General features: G+C 45.8%; 1 protein-coding gene across 1 annotated transcript in view; it reads left to right on the forward strand.

Moving 5' to 3' along the window:
* IGSF21 (immunoglobin superfamily member 21) overlaps positions 1-12,854 on the forward strand; it is an 80,080-nt gene that overhangs the window by 35,102 nt on the left and 32,124 nt on the right. The gene's annotated exons all lie outside the window — the stretch shown is intronic.

The following is a 12,854-nucleotide window of genomic DNA, read 5'->3' on the forward strand; positions in this document are numbered from 1 at the left end:
AGAGGCCCCCCAAAAAACCTGGCTGTAATTGGAGCTCTCAATTCACCTGCCCCCCAATTTCTCCTCCCTGGAACTCCTGTTTTCTAAACAGGAAGCCCACCACATTTTCTTTCTTTCTTTTTTTCTTTTTCTTTCTTTCTTTCTTTCTCTTTCTGTCTGTCTGTATTTCTTTTTCCTTCCTTTCTTCCTCTTTTTTCTTTCTTTCTCTCCCCCCTCTTTTTTCCCTTCTTTCTTTCCTTCCTTCCTCCTTCCTTCCTCTTTCTTCCTCCCTCCCTCTCTCTTCCTTTCCTCCTTCCTTCCTTCCTCTTTCTTTCTTTCTTCCCCTCTTTCTTTTTTCCTTCCTTCCTTCCTTCTTTTTTTCCCCTTCCTTTCCTCCTTCATTCCTCTTTCTTCCTCCCTTCCCCCTTCCTTCCTTTCTCTTGCCCCCTCTTTCTTTCTTTCCTTTCTTTCCTTCCTTCTTTCCTCCTTCCTCTTTCTTCCTCCCTCCCTCTTTCTTCCTTCCCCCTTCCTTCCTTTCTCTCACCCTCCCTCTTTCTTTCTTTTCTTTATTTCTTTCCTTCCTTCCTCTTTCTTTCTCCCTCCCTCTTTCTTTCCTTCCTTCCTTCCCCTTCCCTTCCTTCCTTCCATCCTTGGGGGTGAGGGGTCTTTAACCCCAGGGTTGAAACAAGGGGTCCTTGGTGCTCTCTTGAGGTCGGTGGTTTCCCTGCAGACATTTCGTGACGCAACTAGGTAATGCCCTCAATGCTGATAACGTCACTTAGTTTGGTAACGCAACGTCTGCAAGAGGTGTGTGTGCTGGAAACCTTCCAGATTTCTTTAGATTTTCTTTACAGTTTTTCCATCAAGACCTGCTGGCAAATCCTGCTGATTCTTTCTTGATATCACCCAGGTTGTTTTTTCCTCACACAGCTTGCCTGTAAATTGCCCCTCCTCTAAACCTGGTTTCTGTAATGCATCACAATACCCTTTTGAAGTGCAGAGCCACTTATCTATAAGAGCTTGTCTGGATTATTATTATGCCAGGAGGTGATCAGGATCCTTTACTCTTTGACTTCCCACCTCCATGAATTTTAGAAGAGGAGTGAAAACAGGGGAAGGAAGTCTCTTCTCCCCCCAATCTACTAAACAATAAAATAATAAAAATAAAAAAAAACTCCTGCATTTCTTCGACTGAATCACTCCATAACTCACCCCTGGCCTGCAGACCCTCTGTTACCAACGGCAGCACCACAGTAGCCTTTTTTCCTCCTTATTTTTTAAAAATAATTTATACCCAGAGGGCAGCCGGCTGGCTGGCTGCTGGACGCATACATATTGAGTTGTTGGTTGTATCGTTGCTACGGTTTTTCATCATCGCACGTTCCCCCTCACCCCCCCCTCTTCCCCAATGCTCATTTTGTGACTTCTGTTTTAAAATAGATCTTAACTCTTTTGTGCCGCAAAGTGTGTGTGTGTGTCTGTCCAAAGCTAGGGATTTGTTGCTCCCTCCAAACCAGAGCTTCGCGGCATAGGGTACCCTGCTTCCCAAATAATATTGTTGCTGTTGTTAGTTGCAAAGTCGTGTCCGACCCATTGTGACCCCAAGGACCACGTTCCTCCAGGCCTTCCTGTCCTCTCCCATCCTCTGGAGTCCATTGAAGCTCACGCCTGCTGCTTGGGTGACTCCATCCAGCCATCCCCTTCTCTGCCGCCCCCTTCTTCTTCTGCCCTCCATCATTCCCAGCATGAGGCTCTTCTCCAGGGAGTCCTTCCTCCCTTTCATTAGGTGGCCAAAGTATTGGAGTTTCCTCTTCAGGATCCCAACTAATAATCACAATTTAAAATGAGCAGGGTGTCTGTGGCCGTAAACCTGGGAGACCCTTCTCTTTGTCAATCTGGACTTTGGCACTCCAGGGAGGTGGTTGGAGGGTGGGAGGTTGAGGCTGACACACACACACACACACAAACACATTCCTTGAGTCTTACAGCGAGATTGTCGCAGTGGGGTGAGTTGTGCCAAGCATCAAAGTAGAGCAGCTGTTGGAACTCTTGTTTACCGGCAGCGTCGTGGTACCTGATGTTGACAGATGAGCTCAGGTGGGAACTGGGACCGGTTCGTCACCGGCTGTTCTGCATTGCGGAAACTTTGTGGGGTGAGAGTACTTCTCGGAACGGCGAGAAAGACCCACCTCCCCGCTCTCTGGCCAACCGTCCGAATCTGGTGGCAACTTTCCCCAGGGACACCCCCCGCCCCCAAGCTTCTGGTCTGTTGATTGATCCTACCTGTCCAGTTGGCGAATCCAGAAAGAGAAAGTCCTGGGCCATTGTTTGTATGTATAATTATGTATTATATAATGTCACTTTATATGAAGTGTAAAACTTTCCTGAATAAACCACATAGGCACAGAAGAAGCAAAACCGGCTCTGGGATTCCCTATTCCAAAGCAAGCATATTAATTCCCCCTTTTTTCCCTATGGGCCACCCACCATCCATTACATCCTTGTGGGCGTTCCAATAACGGAGGCTTTCAAGAAGAGATTGGACACCCATTTGTCTGAAACGTATAGGGTTTTCTGCCTGAGCAGGGGGTTGGACTAGAAGACCTCCAAGGTCCCTTCCAACTCTGTTTTTTCTGTCAAGACCCAACTAGCCTCCAGAAGTTGTGAATGCTCCAACACTGGAGGTTTTTAAGAAGAGACTGGACACCCATTTGTCCAGAATGGTATAGGATTTCCTGCTTGAGCAGGGGGTTGGACTAGAAGACCCCCCAAGGTCCCTTCCAACTCTTATTCTACCATCCCAGATCCATAAATCAGTGGAAAGATTGGCTTCCAGAAGTTGTGGGTTCTCCATCATTGGAGGTTATCAAGAAGAGAATGGACAATCATGTCTCTGGCATGCTATGGGACAGTGATGGCTAATCTTTTCGTCCTCGCATGCTGAAATTGCGTGCATGTGTGCAACAGCATGTGCGTGCATGCCCACAGCCAATGTCCCCTGTCCCCTATGCATGCGCGGGTGACCCCCCCAGCGCTCGCCCCCATGCATGCGTGGGACCCCCCCCCCCGGTGCCCCCATTTTGGGCCTGGCAGGCCTCCCTGCAGCCTCCTGGGACCAAAATCGGGGTGTGGGGGTGCTCCCACGCATGCATGCGTGACCCCCACCCCTCCCCGTCCATGTCTGCCCGTCTCCCACATGTGCGGCAGAGACCCAAAAATCAGCTGGCTGGTGGGAGGCGCATGTGCAAGCACGGTGGAGCTGAGCTGGGCGATGGCTCGGCTGCCCGCAGAGAGGCCTCTGCGTGTCTCCTGTGGCACGCGTGCCATAGCTTCCCCATCACGGCTATAGGGTCTCCTGCTTGAGCAGGGGGTTGGACTAGAAGACCTCCAAGTCCCCTTCCAGCTCTGTTCTTCTCCCAAGATGCAACCTACCCAGGAGTAGAGAGACTTAATGGAGAATTCAAAGATGGACTTGTTAAAAAAGCTTCTATAGGGAAACAGATGGTCTGACCAAATTACATATTTTAAAACCAAACGAACAGGAAAAAGGGGGGGGGCTGTTGGTATCTTTAAAACTTAACAAATTCCCTGCCGCTCCGACTTGTCATAGGCCACACAGCCCTCTCTTCCAGAGGCTGTTTTAAAAATAATAATTAAGTGGAGGAGGGGTGTCAAAGGGCCGTGAAATCCAAGGACGGCAATCCTGTAATATTTTCCGTGCTAGGCACTAATGTTTGCAGCAGGAAGAGTTTTACAAGATTGCTAATTGGTGCTGGGTTGAAAGCGAGGAGGGGGTTTAATCTTGGTGTGGGTTTTCCTCTTTGTGTAAAGCTGCCACCGAATAGCCTTTTCAGGGCTATTCGGATCCAACAGACCGTTGCGTTATCCCTTTTCTGTGGAGGTAAGATTTGTGGGTATGCATGAGAGGGAAAGAAGAATAGGCAGAAATTCATCTCTATGCTTTGCATTTTCCAGTCGATATTTTTTTTTAAAAACCCACCTTGGGTTTTGCAGGGCAGAAATATTCCCCTTGAAAATGGGGTGGGGGGGGATGCAGAGAGGAAAAAAGCCTGCGAAAAATGCAGGCATCGGAGAAAAATGATTGCCACAAAATAGAGGACTACATCAGGAGAAATAATGTGTCACAAAAGTGAAGGGAGTAGACATTTTTTAAAAGAAATGGGAGAAGGGAAAGAGAGAGAAAGAGAGAGAAAGAGAGAGAAAGAGAGAGAGAGAGAGAGAGTGAGTGAGGGAGAGACAGAGAGAAGGAAAAATACATATAATGATAGATAACAACTTAGATATGTAGAAAAGTGCCAGGAAGTTTCTCGTCTCTTTGAATCTTTACTGCTGAGGTAGTTATGAGTTATGGCACATTTTTGCCTGGCCAGGTTTTGTAACGGCTGGGTACAGCGTGCCCAATTGGGTGGCAATCATCTCGTCCATTTGTCCAAGCTCCACTCTGCCCTGTCGAGTGTTAAGAGAGACTCTCTGCTTGAGCCCAACATGGGGCAGACCCAAACAACAAGGCTTTGGGGTGTTCCTTAGAAAAATAGAGCAGGAAGGGGGCGAGTTCTTTGTGGACGTCATACCAAAGTGGAGATTCTCAGTCATCCAGGTCACGGTTGTCCCAAAGGTGCTTTTCCAAACTTATTTTTTTCATAAACGACTTCGATCAGGGAATAGAAGGGGAACTTACCAAATTTGCAGATGATACTGTTGCAGAAAATGACAGGCTTTAGACTTCTCAGGATACAGGAAAAGTTTATTTGGCAGTCAGGTTCAGAAAGCTAGCCCATGGCTTAGCATTGCAAGTTCTGAACAACCTTCATTATCGAAGCACACATTCTTATACATTCTCAAAAGCATTGCAACACGGAAATACTTAACACATTTCTTGAGGAGAAAGCCTTATAAGGAGATGGGGTCTTACTTCTCCTTTTGTTTATGGAGTACGTGTCATTAACGAAGTTTAATTGAACCTTGGACTTTTGACATAGGCTTTTGACATAGGGACATCTTGTGGTTAGGCACTGGCTTCCTGTTTCTTTTGCAAGCTCCAACTCTGTCTATGTGGCTTTTAATATAGAAGTAAAGGTGCTCTAAGAGGCTGTCCAGCCTGACCCAGTAGGTTTCACACTTAATGTCCAAATCTCACTTTACGCCTGCTTTAATGCTAAGCTGGCAGGAACAGCCAACACCCTAGAAGATAGGCTCAAGATCCAGAAAGGTCTTGACAGACTTGAACACTGGGCCCTATCTAACAAAATGAAATTCAAGGTAGAGAAAAGTAAAGGGTAAGAAAAAACAAAGGTACTCATACAGACTGGGTGAAACCAGGCTTAATAGCAGTGACTGTGAGAGGAATCTTGGAGTCTTAGTGGCTAAATATGAGCCAGCAGTGTGCGGTGGTAGCCAAAAAAACAAAGCCAATGCAATTCTAAATTGCATTAACAGAGGGATGCAATCAAGATCAAGGGAGGTACTAATACCACTGAAAAGGGAATTTTGAACGTGGAATTTTCTTGAAGGCTTTTCAGAAGGGGTTGGCCATTGCGTCCTTCCTAGGGCTGAGAGAGAGTGACTGGCCCAAGTTGGCCCAGCTGTTTTCATGCCCAAGGCAAGACTTAACACCATCCCTTGGTTTCTACTCTGGTGTGTTAACCAAATTGGCTATCGCAAAATGTTAGAAGTGTTTTAATAGACCTCAAATCAGAAGAAGAAGAAGAAGGGGAAGGAGAGGGAGAGGGAGAAGAAGAGGAGGAGGAGGAAGGAGGAAGAGAAAGGAGGAGGAAGATGAAGAAGAAGAGGAGAAGGAGAGGGAGGAAGAAAAAGAAGAGAGGAGGAGGAGGGAGGAGGAGGAGGAAGAAGAAGAAGAAGAAGGGAGGAGGAGGAGGGAGGAGGAGGAAGAAGAAGGAGAGGGAGGGAGAGAGGGAGGGGGAGAAGGAGAAGAAGAGGAGGAGGAGAGGAGGGGGGAGGAGAAGGAGGAGATGTCCCTCAAATCTGAATTCTTCTTCTTCTGTTAGCATTTAGGTCTTGGTTCTGAAGGACTTTTCTGAGTTCCTTCTCTCCTTCTTTCTCTCATCAGTCCCTCATTTTGATTTGACAGGTCCCCTTTCCCCCAGATGGATCCTGTCAGCCACTGCAGCCAGAAAAGAATAATTCATTTCCTAACAAGAAACCAAAAGATGTAATTAACTGGGGAGGGGGGGTGTCCTAGGAGACACCACCCCCTTTCCATCTTAAAACAGCCTCATAAATAGAACTGGCCCTTTTGACAAGGCCAATGAAGTCCCAGAGTTGAGACCCGCGATGATGTCCTTCCTAAGTTACTTCTCTTAATTCAGCCGGGGGGGACATAATTCAGCATTCGTGGACATTTTCACATAGTATATTGCCACAAACATTTCCTGGTTGGGCCTAGCAGGCCTCCCTGAAGCCTCCTGGGACCCAAATGAGAAAATAAAGGAGGGTGGAGGACATGTTTCCAACGCTGAGTTTTTTTTTTCCCATTTAAACGTTGTATATGAAAAAGAGAAGGTTGAGGATGGGTGCAAAGTTTACCTCCCCATTTTGCACAGATCAAGTACACTGTGATTGATTGATTGATTATGCCTCCTCTGATTTGTATTATGTTCCTGGTGACCATGTTCTCTGGGATGATCTACTCTCAACCAGACCTGTCAACTGTCCCATTGGCATGTGCAGTAAAAGAAACTCCTAGGACCGTGATGGCAAACCGATGGCACGCATGCTACAGGTGGCACGTGGAGCCCTCTCTGCAGGCACGCGAGCCGTCGCCTAACTCAGCTCCACCACGCATGCATGTGTGCCTCCCACCAGCCAGCTCATTTTCGGGTCTTTGCCATGCATGCAGGAGACACATGCACATGTGGGGGTGGGAGTACAGTGCTCACCCCATGCCCCATTTTTGATCCCAGGAAGCTTCAGGGAGGCCTGCTAGGCCCAAAACAGGGTGTGGGGGAGTGTGGCGACCCCCATTGTTTGTTTGTTTTTGCCCCAGGAGGCTTCAGGGAGGCCTGCTAGGCCCAAAACGGGGTGTGGGGGAGTATGGTGCCCCCCATTTTATGTTTTTGGTTCCAGAAGGCTTCAGGGAGGCCTGCTAGGCCCAAAACAGGGTGTGGGGGAGTATGGTGCCCCCCATTTTATGTTTTTGGTTCCAGAAGGCTTCAGGGAGGCCTGCTAGGCCCAAAACGGGGTGTGGGGGAGTATGGTGCCCCCCATTTTATGTTTTTGGTTCCAGAAGGCTTCAGGGAGGCCTGCTAGGCCCAAAACAGGGTGTGGGGGAGTGTGCTGTCCCCTATGGTTTGTTTTTTTGCCCCAGGAGGCTTCAGGGAGGCCTGCTAGGCCCAAAACAGGGCACGGGGGGGGGGTGTACCCTCCCCACAGCACATTTTTGGTTCCAGGAGGCTTCAGGGAGGCTTGCTAGGCCCAAAAAGGGGCGTGGGGGTTGCATGTATGTGGGGGGGGGGGGGAAATGCAGGGAAGTCGTGCGCATGTGTGGAGGGAGCGTGGGGGGTCGTGTGCATTCATAGGGGAGAGCACATTACATTATGGGTGTGGGCCCATGTGTGCAAAATTTCGCCCTGCAAGGACAAAAAGGTTAGCCATGCCTGTGCTAGGACATTTATCATTTTACCAAGAGTGTAACTTTACTGACAGATCCATATAGGTGCGGAAGAAGCAAAGCCAGTTCTAAGGTTTTGGCTGGAGGTGCAGCATACATAAAGAAAACCTTTCTCCTTCCCTCGGGCTGCCCAGTGTCCACTGTCCACCAATCCAGGTTAAGCATTTTATTTTGGGAAAAGAGTCCGCACTTTTCGAACGACTTCAGCATCTGACCTTGAGGTTGTGAGATTTTCTCAGGCTGCAAACTGCTCACGTACATTCTTTTTCTCCCTCCTAGCTGCCCATACCTTCCAATCCTACCCCATTCCTATTTCTATCACTCGTCAAGTTGCCAGAGGAAAGAAGCACCTTGTATATCAACCTTGACAAGACCCTTCACACCGTCTCCTCCACCTGTAATCCAGTCTGTCCACTTGCTGCTGGTCATCTCCTTCCGTTTTGCTCCTTTCCTAGTTCCTCTTATCAAATCTTATATATGCCCAAAATTTCTCCTTCGTTCCAGGTTGTTTCTATCCTTCATTAGTTCCCATCAGTTGCTTCTTGTCCTGCCTTCGGGTGCTTTGGAGAATAGGCTGACCCCTTCTTCTTTGGGGCAGCCCCTCAAATACTGGCATACCTCTATCACGTCACCTCTTGTCCTTCTTTTCTCTAGGCTGGCCATACCCAATTCCTGCAACCGTTCTTTATCTAATTAACCTGCAGCTCTAATCTAGCTGACCAACTGTGCCTCTCCTCTCTGCTTTACCTGTCCGTGGATCAGGAGGAGGTGTGGACTCCACCTCCTCCTCATTGTTAACGGGTGGCAGCTGCTCCCAGGTCTCACCTGGGGCCACCTGGCAGCCTCAGCCTGTCACTCATTGAATTGACCCAGCTGAAGATTCTGCATCTGGCTAGCACTCTCCAAGCCCCAATCCTGACCAACATGTTTTCCTCATTCTCCTCCTCTGAACTGGCATCCGGAGAGGGGTGCAGGGGCAGATCCATGACAACCTGATCATTTGAGCCTCCAATGATCTGATTGGCTGTAGGGCAGGGGTCCCCAACTCCTGATCCATGGTCCGGCATTGTTCTGCAGCATGCCAGAAACCGGGCTGCGCAAACAAGCAAAGCCCCATCCGTGTCAACTCACAAAACATCCCTGGCCTGCTCTCAAATTGCCATAGGCAAGGGGATGGGGAACTAATGACAGCAGCCACAAAACAGAAGCACATTCTTTCTTAAGGCTGTCTCCCAGGTTACCTGCAGCTGCCGGAGGGGCGTGATTTCTACAGCCCACAAAAGTGCTCTGTTGGAGAATATGATTTATGACACACCCTGGGGGGGAGGGGGAAACAGGGTCATAATTGGGTCATAAATTATGCAGGGTCAGAGTTGGCTTCACTTGGGTACTGCCGATTTCTTGCTCCTAATAAATAACAATTTTTATTTATTTTTGAACAAAGACAAACAAACATAAAAATAAAAAAAGCCATCTTCCATTACAAATTGTAGAAAGTGTGTCAGTTGGTTATAGTATTTCCATGCATCTCTTCCATAGTCATCACCTGCTTTTCATATCAAATCGCATATTTTAAATTCACATATATTCGTGTATATCATGATTATTATATCTCAACCTTAATTTGACTATAATTGTTTTTGCATCCCTTTATATATAATATTCAAATTCTAGAATAGGATTATATGATAACATTCTATTAAATCATCCTAAAATCATCCAATCACAATACATCTTTATAACATATTCTAGATAAAGCTTTTAAACTTCCTCTCATATTCTCCATGTGTTGCTTATATAAAATTTCATATTATCAAACGAATATATCTATATGTATTGTTATCATTATTAATCATTATTTAACTATAGCTATTGTCACTTCATTTTATACATACTACTAGTAAACTAAATTAGCTTAGTTTTTATTATACATTTTCATTGCATCAACCTGTATCTTTCCAGTAATAGTGCAATCTTATATCTCTTGCCATTTGTAGCATTAATATTCTAGTTACTTTGTTATTAAGTCTTGTATGAACTTCTCTTCACAACATGTTGTTCCTTTCATATCTCATAAAAGCTCGAAACCCAGCATCTGCTCTTTCCATCAGCTTATCTTTGGTTATCACTGATGCTTCTGTCAAAATTTCTCTCCTTATCTCCGTCAATTTTTCTCTCTTTTCTTCTTCTGTGCTTTGAAGTCTGGGGTAGAGTTCCAATCCATCTATCTCCCCTTTCCATATTCCGCTCTTGCCATTACCAACCATGCTCACTTTGTTGTCAGTATCCCCAGTTTTTTTATCTCTTTGCTCATTTTTTTCTTCCATTTTTTGAACTCTGTCCTCCACATTCTTCATTTGATAAACATCCTCAGTTTTTCCATCAAATTTTTCTGTTTTGTATTCCATATTCTCCAATCTCCTTTCAATTCTCTCTATCACAACTAATAGATTTTGAATTTCAAACATAATCATTTGCAATGTTATAGTTTTTTTTTCCTGCTGCGCCATTCTTTCAATTTTGCAGGTGCTGCCACTATAGGATTCAAGGCTATTTTAATAAACTTCAAACAGGTTCATTTATTATCTTTCAAGTCAAAATGTTGTCTTCCCTCCAACAGCTAGGGATAGAACTCCCAAAAAGCACCTGTATAAACAACTTGTGCTCTTCCTACTATCACTCTCAGTAAACACATTGAAAGAAACTTGAATCTCAAGTGATCAAAGAGAAAGAGGAAAAAAACAATGTATCCAGCCTCCAGTGGCAGTGTAACTGCTTTTCCTCCTGTTGTTACAACCCTCTTTATAATCCTTCTTATTATCTTCTTTATATTCCAAGCTTAAGAAATAAAAAACCCTTAAATGGAGATCAAAAACAATCCAATCAATTCAATCAAGCATTATAAAAAAGGAGGAAAATTTTAATCCATAGGTGTAAGCAAAAGTGAAAAAAGAAGAAAAAATTAATCCATTCAGTTTAAAAAAAAATAAGGAGCCTTTGCAAAAATTCGAAAAAAAAATTAGAAACAGGATAACACACTAAGACACTTCTATCTTCAATTTTAATTTAACTTAATTTTTTTTTGGGGGGGGGTAGTCTCTTTTTCTAATAATAAAATTTCCTCACCAATTCGACACACTTTCTCTTTCACTTTCTTCCCATTCTGGAGCTGTCCTGACTTCAGCAGCTTCATTAGCTGCATTTCTGTCACCAGGAAAAAAAAGACTATTCCTGGATCTTTAAGGGACTTTGTGGTGTCCCTGAGATCAGCAGGAGGTGCCCTTCTCAATCACCATCTCTGCAGGATGATTTAGGTCCGAATGGACCGTCCAGTGGCAGAAATATCGACTGCGATCTCGTAGCACCAAGATTGCACATTGTGCTGTCGCAATGTCAGCCTCTTTTCCCCATAACTGGATTTCTTTTGAAGCTTAGCTCGAGACTCATGGTTTAATGAGGGCATCTGTTGGAACCCTGGCAATCTGTGGAATGCAGGCAGTACACAAAACCACATTTCCCTCCGTTCCGTGGAAAAACCTCTCTCCATGGAACCCCTTGTGCCTCAAAAGGTTGGAGGGTGGGGGCATCCCTTGTGCCTCAAAAGGTTGGAGGGTGGGGGCACTGATGTAGGGCCCATTTGGTACAACCCACCCAATACCAATGTTTGAGAATGCCCAGATTTGAGAGAATTGGCAGCTCGACAAGATGCTGAGTTTGATTATTGTGCCATCCATATTGGTAACCTCGTGAGATCTACCCCGTTGAGAAGGTAGATGCTTCCCCTTGCTTGGACTTTCAACAGGTCAAGGAAAGCACACTCCGTCTTCTTTTTCCCTCTGGAATGGACGAAAAAATAAATTTGAGAGAAAGCTTCTGCTCACTCAGGTTGACCTTTGGGTATATCGTCTCAACATTCTAAGGAATAAAGTTGAGCTGGAGAAACTCAAGAATAACAACCTGAGCTTGGTGCTGTCCTGAAAGACTTTCCAGAAGGTCTCTGGAGATACACTTTCTTCCAGATATTTGTTTTTCCCAGCAGAGTTCTTGGCTCATTATGAAGAGCCTTGTAAGTTTAAAGCTGCGGAGATTGAACAAGAGACATGCCCAAAGGCTGTTGCGTTTTAATAGGAACCCTTGGGCTATTCCATAAGTTTTCTCTCTTTACCAGCCTGGCCAAAGACTTAATGGAGATTCCGGAGCTGAACAGACAACTGGAAAAATGACAGGAATAAGTATGGAACAGGAAGCTATAAGTGAAAAATGAAGCTTTTCAATCTAACCTGCAGATGAGTGACTTCAGAGGAAAGTTTGCAAGCAGGAGAGAAACCCAAACAACGTTTACTAAAGCCTTAGTAAGGACCACACCTGGAATACCGCATCCAGTTTTGGTCACCCCATCACAAAAACGATGTTGAGATTTGGGGAAAAAGTGCAGAGAAGAGCAACTAAGAGCATCCATAATATCTCTTCCTTCCCTCCCTCATTCATTCACTTTCCTCCCTCCTTCCTTCATTCTCTTTCTTTCCTCCTTCCCTCCCTCCTTCCTTCCTTCACCTTTCCTTCCCTCCTTCCTTTCTTCATTCTCCTTCCTTCCATCCCTCCATCCCTCCTTCTCCTTCCCCTCCTCTTTCTTTTTCTTTCTTTCTTTCTTTCCTTCTTTCCCTCCCTCTCCTTCCTCCCTCTCCTTGCTTCCTTCCATCCATCCATAATATCTCTTCCTTCCTTCCCTCCCTCCCTCATTCATTCACTTTCCTCCCTCCTTCCCTCCTTCCTTCCTTCCTTCACCTTCCTTCCCTCCCTCCCACCTTTCATTCATTCTCCTTCCCTCCCTCCCTCATTTTCCTTCCTTCCTTCCTTCCTTCCTTCCATGTGTTCTATTTCGAAGCCGCCAAGGATGCCTGATGTTTGTTTATTAAAACCGTGGGAGGTGAGCTTGGGCACTGAGAAGACCGTCGCAACCAACACTGTGCCCAATGTTCCTGAATGGGTCTTAAGTGATTTTATGCCAGCTCATAAACATTTATACCTAAGAACACTTGGACATTAAAGGCAATCAAATGACATGCTCGGGGAATAAAGTTAGCTTCCCCTCCCACTCCGGGAACTTTCCAAGGGCCCTACTTTTCGGTGTGCAATGTTACACCTCAGCCTCCTGTGTCTGCTGGGCTTTCAATTCCCCTTTCTGTGCCACACTGAGAATTTTCTCCTTCGTGCTGCGAGACGGAGA

Source organism: Thamnophis elegans, chromosome 15 (genome assembly GCF_009769535.1).
Source record: "Thamnophis elegans isolate rThaEle1 chromosome 15, rThaEle1.pri, whole genome shotgun sequence".
In the NCBI taxonomy this organism is placed as follows: Eukaryota; Metazoa; Chordata; class Lepidosauria; order Squamata; family Colubridae; genus Thamnophis; species Thamnophis elegans.